This window comes from Aquarana catesbeiana, linkage group LG08 (assembly GCF_042186555.1).
Source record: "Aquarana catesbeiana isolate 2022-GZ linkage group LG08, ASM4218655v1, whole genome shotgun sequence".
Classification (NCBI taxonomy): domain Eukaryota; kingdom Metazoa; phylum Chordata; class Amphibia; order Anura; family Ranidae; genus Aquarana; species Aquarana catesbeiana.
The window spans coordinates 61,314,555-61,322,352 of record NC_133331.1 but is presented as its reverse complement, the minus strand read 5'-3'; positions in this window follow the sequence as shown (position 1 = coordinate 61,322,352).

Below are 7,798 nucleotides of genomic sequence, written 5' to 3'. Positions count from 1 at the left end.
AGCAACTGTACTGCTGTACTGTATTTTCAGAGGGATGAGCAACACCAGCTTTACTTTCCCCAAAAATTGTTTGAAAACTGGGAAATTTCACCTTGGTGGCAAAATTCTTTGGAGTCAAAGGGGAGAGTTTTTAAGGGTGCAATGGCCTCTAAATGATATCTGAGGGTTACAGAAGCTCCTTTTAGGCTGGGTTCACACAAGTTCAGCTGCAGGTTGGAGTCCAGGGTCCGGTGCGTCTGTGTTCAGAGGTTCAGGTGCGATTCAGGGCTGAATTTTACCTGAATTCGCACCTGAACTCGGATACAAAAACTTACAGGACCCTTTTTAAAACTGCATTCAGTGAATTCACATGTGTGAAAAAACATGTGTGAACCGGCTCCATGTCATGCGAATTGGAAAACGCATCCAATTCGCACATATGTGCACCCAGCCTTAAGTATCCTGGACCAGTTCTTGTGCCAAAAGTGTAAAAAAAAAAAAAAAAAAAAGAAAAGAAAAAAAAATGCATATACAAAAAAAAAAAACAAAGGACAAATAAAACAACACTGAAATAAACTATCCAAAATATGTTCCAAAATCCTAACTCCAACTAATTATTTTAAAAAATTCTTTCCAGCAAATTTTTGGCATTACTTTCTGGCACAGAAAGTTTTTTGGGGGACAAGTTTTCCAGGGATGGGCCTGCGGGCTCGAGGGTCACAGTTCCTTTGCTGTCTCTTGATGTTGGCCATTGTCCTTGGAGGGGATTTCCCCCCTCCCATGGAGATCACAGCTGCACATTGTGAATGAGACAGATTGGGATGAAGTCTGGTCACTGTCCATTGTCATCCAGACTCAGACAGGCCCAGGAGTGGCCCTATTAAAGGGAACAGGAGGAAGTGGCTGGTCTGTGTCCCTGGCCACAGAAAGATTAGCAGGGGAGGTTTCCAAAGCTCATAATCTGTGCCAGCGACAATGTTTAACCTCCTATTGCCCGGGGAGGTGTGACTACTGCATTGCCATCGGAAAGGGTGCAAGCAAACTATCAAATCTATATAATGCTATGACTTTGGTAATGCATAATCTGTATAGCTGTAAATTGCTGACAAAGCTAGCTATACACCTGTGCGAAAAGCTTCAGACAGAAGCTGTTACTCACTGACCCCCTTGTCCCATTATCAGATTGGTTAGCCTTTCAGATATAGCCATTATTTAGAAATATAACTCATTTTGAGCCCCAGAAAGTAGAAAAATGTTATGACCGGGAAACCGCCTCTTGACGTTAACGCCCACATTAAAGTGTTACTAAAACCAGGACCCAGCATTCACTATATCTGGTCTCCCACAGTACACAGAACATGGAAATGGAATTATTTTAGTAAATATAAACTGCTAAATACCTTTTCTCGTCAGCAGTATAGAGCAGTCTTGTGACTTCTATTAGTTCCTGGTTAAAGCTTGTAGGAGGAGTTTTCATACTGCACTGAGCTGTTTAATCAGGATCAAGGACTCCTGACCCTCTGTCTGGACAGTGCTGATTGGCCCTGTGCTGATCACATGCACCGTCCCGAGAAGAAAAAAAAAAAATGTCTGTAGAAATACACACACACAACTGTGCATGTGTAGCCTGACTCCAGTAACTCTGTGTTATCCGGACATGTTCTGGAGTCAATGGAAGAAGGGGAGGATCTGTGCATACAGGATCAAACAGTCTTTTTACACAATGCAGAGGATTAACCCCTTGGGTTGCACAGTGAGTATACCAAGCATGCTTTACTGCATATACTGTACAGACTTATTTTACTGCTGTGGGTTTAATAACACTTTAAAGGGCTTTGGGGAAGCATAACAAGAGGGTTACTAGGAATAGAATAACAATTTACCCCTTCCTGCTGGCCATGCACACATGTGTAGCAGTTCGGTGGTGGACTTAAACGCAGTGCTTCCACATATAGGGTACCGATGTTTGAACTTTTTTTTCATTTATTTAGCGCGTATTTGTATATATGCACATACACAATAAATTCTAGCTCTCTGAATTTTCACCTCTTAAAATTAACCTTTTAAGTGCGTATGTGCGTATTTGCACACATATGCGCATACGCACGTAAAATACTGAACCGATGACTCAGATTTGTGTATTTTTTTAACTCTTCAAAACACAGTGCATGTTTTCACACCTGTGTGAATTGAAAACAATGGGCTGCATTTAGATCACTAAAATAAATACAAAAACACCTGTATGGCTGGCCATAAATTTGTCTCTTTTTTTTTTTTTTCGTTCAACCAGCAGATTAAACAAAAGAAAATGACACAATTACTCCCTCCCGCTGAGCTATTGTATTCTGACAGTGGGGAGACCTCTCTGGCATCAGAATGCACTGACCTTGGATGTTAAGATCCTCTTAAAGGCTTGGCTTCCGCCTTAAAGGGTTAATAATAGTCATAAGATGATGCTTAAAGGTTATGAAGGCACCCGTTCACAAGTAGGTGTACGTTCTTGCATGCACACTGATGTGTGTTCTTTGACGAAGGATGCATTGAGTGTGCCCCATGATTTCAACGGACCCTTAACCACTTCAGCTTCAGAAGATTTACCACCCCCCCCCCCCATGACCAGGCTACTTTTTGTGATACGGCACTGCGTTACATTACTTTACTGACAATTTTGCGGTCATACAACACTGTACACAAAGAAATGTCCTTTTTCCCACAAATAGAGCTGTTTTTGGTATACAAAAGAAAGCTCTATTTGATCACCTCTGCATTTTTTAAAATTTTTTTGCGCTATAAACAAAAATAAGACCGACAATTTAAAAAAAAAAAAAAAAAAAAAAAAATTTTACCTTCTGCTATAAAACATATCCAATAAAAAAATGTAAAAAATCTAATTTCTTCATCAATTTAGGCCAATATGTATTCTGCTACATATTTTTGGTTAAAAAAAATACAATGTATAAGTGTATATTGATTGGTTTGTGCAAAAGTTGTATTGCGCAAAATTTGTATTTATTTTTTATTTTTTTACTGGTAATAGCGGCGATCAGCGACTTATAGCAGGACTGTGATATTGCGGCGGACAAATCGGACACTTTTTTTTTGGAACCAGTGACACTTATGCCACGTACACATGATCAGAAATTCCGTCAGAAAAAACTTGTATGGTTTTTCTGACGAAATTCCGCTCAAGCTTGGCTTGCATACATACGGTCACACAAAAGTTCTCTGAACTTTCAGCCGTCAAGAACGCGGTGACGTACAACACTACGATGAGCCGAGAAAATAAAGTTCAACGCTTCCGAGCATGTGTCGAATGGTTTCCGAGCATGCGCGTCCGAATTGCATACAGACGAACGCATTTTCGGATAGGAACTTTTTCCGACCGAAAAATAGAGAACCTGCTCTCAATCTTTTGCTGGCTGGAATTCTGCCAGCAATAGTCCGATGGAGCATAAACACGGTCGGAATTTCTGACCAAAAGCTCACATCCGACTTTTGCTGGCGGAATTTCTGATAGTGTGTATGGGGCATTATACAGTGAACAGTGCTAAAAATATGCACCGTCACTGTACTAAAGAAACAAGCAACCCCCTAATGGGACTTTAAAGGCCTACAACACAATAGAAAACCATAGTAAAGTATGAATTAACAAGAGAATATTAAAAAAATCTCAAGTACAAAGTCATTAAAAACAGATTAAGGCTGGTGCAAAGTAGAGCCAACATAATGCAATAAATAAATGTATACAGTTCTACATATTCCAAAGATACCACAATGAAGATACTGTATACATGGAAAACACCCAACACTTTTCAGAAGTTCATTCTTTCCTCAGGGGTGTGTACATTGGTACACTTCTACAAATAAAGCAAAATGATTATAAACATCATATTTTATCATATAGAAAATTGTTTCCTTTGTTTAACCCCTTCAATACCGGGCACTTTCACCCCCTTCCTGCCCAGGCCATTTTTCAGCTTTCAGCGTTGTCGCACTTTGAATGACAATTGCGCGTCATGCAACTCTGTACCCAAATGACATTTTTAATAATATTCTTCACACAAATAGAGCTTTCTCTTGGTGGTATTTAATCACTGATGGGTTTTTTATTTTTTACCAAAAAAAAGGAAAAAGACCAAACATTTTGAAAAAAAGTTTTTCTTAGTTTCTGTCAGTAATTTTTGTATATAAGTAATTTTTCTCCTTCACAGATGTGCACTGATGAGGCGGCACTGATGAGGTGCCACTTATGGACACTGATGCGGTAGCACTGAAGGGCATTGATTAGGCGGCACTGATGAGGAGGCACTATTATGCCGCATTGATGGACACTGATAGGTTGCACTAATATTCCACACTGATGAGCACTGATAAGCGGAACTGATGGGCACTGATAGGTAGCACTGATGGGCGTCACTGATGGGCAGCACTGATGGGAATTGATGGGCAGCACTAATGAGCAGGCACTGATGGGCACTAACAGGCAGCACTGACTGGCACAGGTAATGGGCATTGATTGTGTCACTGATGGGCACTGATTTGTGCCACTGATAGGCACTCATGGACACTGATTGGTGGCACTCATGGGCACTGATTGGTGGAACTCTTCTCAGGACCAGCCCCATCACACAGAGATTCCCAGCACATTGGTAAAGCCCCTCCAGGGTAGCCCTAAGCAGCAAATTCCACACCCAGGTGACGCACCAGACCAGGGCTGGTGCAAGGATTTTTGACACCCTAGGCGAAACCTCATTTTGCCGCCCCCCCCCTCCTCCCCGGTGACTCCACCCCCTTTTCCCTGCCTATGTAAATCCCACCTTTTTAATAAAGCACCCATCAAATGCAGCCTCACCAGTGCCCATCAAATGCAGCCTCACCAGCGCCCATCAAATGTAGCCTCACCAGCACCCATCAATGAATGTTTGCTTACTGCGGGATTCGGAACACAGACACAGTCCTCCACCACTGCTGCACCTCTGACACTATGTGTGAACGGAGCTGCGGCTGCCTGCTGATGCTGAGACTTAGTTGCTTGCTGCAGAGAGAAGAGAGTAGGAAAACCAGTGGCCGGGCGCCCCCTAGGCAGCAGGGCGCCCTAGGCGGCCGCCTAGTTTGCCTAGTGGTAGCACCGGCCCTGCACCAGACTGTCAAATCAGGGGCCGGATTGGCTCATTTATGGCCCTGCACCTGTACTATGTATATACAAGGCCAAGTAAGGGATTTTCTTTATAAGAAGTAGCATAGCCAGATTGTACTCACCCTGCCAGCACACCCCTGTCGCTGGAGTATCCCCACCAGGGCCGGGCCAAACTGTAGACAGAGGAGGCAACTGCCTTGGGCACTTCAGATGTTTACATTTCGGGGACATTTTATGGACGTGGTGCACTTTGGCCTTTTTTTTCCTGGGTTACTAAGAGACCTTGGATCAGATGACTGAGCCCGGAGGTTTGGCCCCATATCAATCAGCTGCAACAGAAAGCAGCTTCAAAGAGAACCTGTACTCTTCCAATACTAGGTAAGTAAGAGGTTTATAAGAGCTGCTGAACCCCTTGGCTGGCCCATAGGCTGAATGCATCCAGCATACTTTGGGCAATAGGGGATCATGTGCCATGCTCTCTACCTCCCACCTATGATGTCCTGGCATTGGCCTCCAAACCTCTTCATTTTTTTTAAATTTCTGACACCCACATGTTTTTCAACAAGCTCCTTGTCATCCCCGTGATGTGACAGCATTTGGATCTGGAGATTGGCTGCACAGGACTGAGCAGTGCATTATGGGGTGGTAGGGAGGTGCACTGTGTACGGGGCATAAGAGTTCCCTTCACTGTAACTAAAGGACCAAGCCTAACCCCTAAAAAACAACCCCACAACATAATCCCCCCTCCCCCACCAATGGATTTGGACCAGTGCACAAAGAAAGGTCCATAAAAACATGGATGAGCCCATTTGGGGTGGAGGGCCTTGACTGGCCTGCACAGATTCCTGACCTCAACCCGATAGAACACCTTTGGGATGAATTAGAACGGAGACTGCGAGCCAGACCTTCTTGTCCAACATCAGTGCCTGACCTCTCAAATGCACTTCTGAAAGAATGGTCAAACATTCCCATAGACACACTCCTAAACCTTGTGGACAGCCTTCCCAGAAGACTTGAAGCTGTTATACCTGCAAAGGGTGGGCCAACTCAATATTGAACTCTATGGACGTAGGCTGGATTCACACCTATGCAGTTTTAGTGCTTTTTGCATTTTGCAGATTTTCACTACAGAACATGTTCCATAGGAAACCATGTTAAATGGACTGTAGTGCAAATCTGCAAAATGCAAAAAGCACTAAAAATGCATAGGTGTGAATCCAGCCTGGGACTGGGATGCCATTATAGTTCATGTGTGTGTAAAAAGGCAGGTGTCCCAATACTTTTGGTAATATAGTGTACATGTTACTACAATGTATCAAAACGCATGTTATATGTGTTTTACTGTGCTGCCATGGACTTCTCTGGGCCTCCCAAAGCAGGAAGACGCAGAAAAAAGTGACGTGTTGTATTTAAAAAAAAATAAAACATAGGTCTGAAATGGGAAGTTACACACATGCATTTGAGCACCCTGCAAAGTGTGCTTTAAATTCCAACAGTGTTAGGCTCCATTCACACTAGCGCGTTTTTTGATGCAGTTTGCATTTTGCAGAAATGCATGGGAATTTTTTTAACATGGGTTCCTATGGAACATGTTCACATCAATGCATTTTTGTGCCTCTGCGTTTTTGGAAAGGGTCGGGGACTTTTCTTCATGCAAAATGCAGCATTTTGCATGTAATAGAATTCAATGGATCCGCATCCAAAATGCAAGTACCGCGTTTTTGCCGCATTTTTGCCGCGTTTTGTGTTTTTTTTTTTCTTTCTTTTTTTTTTTACAGTGTATACAGTATAAAAAAAACACTGTAAGAAAAAAAATGCAAAACGGGGCAAAAATGCATGTTCAAAAACGCGTCAAGCACCGCAAAAAGCACTGCAGAAACTCTCAAAAGCAACATGCATAGATGTGAATCGAGCCTTTTTGCATAAAAAGTGATGGAAAAATGACTCAGGTTTGGCTTGCATAGATCATTTTGGACTTGTTCAAACCATGTGCAGAGGCGTGTGCATTTCTAATGTAGGTCTCTGCAAGGACACAAAGAAAACAATTATGTGTCCTGTTCACACCACAATGCTGATGTCATGTGACTTTTTTCTGCACAAAAAAAGAAATATATGTTGCAGATTTCTGTGCAAAAAAAAAAACTGCACATGACACCAGGGTTGTGGGGTGGACAGGGCACATAAAGAACAATTGTTTTCTTTGTGCCCTTGCAGAGACCAGTGCAGAAAATCTCATATCTCTGCACATGGTGTGAACCTTCCCAACAGGGTGACAAAAAACTCAACAGAGGTATAACACTTAACCAAAACCAAAAAATTTTTGGGTAAATAGCACATGCACAAATCCATTTCTCCAACCTTTATAAAGAGAAACCCCAGCCACCAGCTGGCCCCTTGTCTGCCCTATTCGGATAGGTAGCCAGAACTGAAGGTCCCAGCATGCCTTCCACTTCACCCCCCAACAGAATCCTGCTGCTCCTTTGTCCTGTGTCTCAGACCGGTTCACTTTATCTCTTGTGAGGCTGCAGTGGGTGCCAGGCTACAATGTTGCACAATGTCACACTGACACACAAAGCAGCAGCTTGCAGCGATGCTGAATCACACCATTCACAGCTGTGTCAGCCCTGAGCTTGCTGCTTTTCTCTGACACACTAACACTGAACCTTTTCAACCCATGGGAAT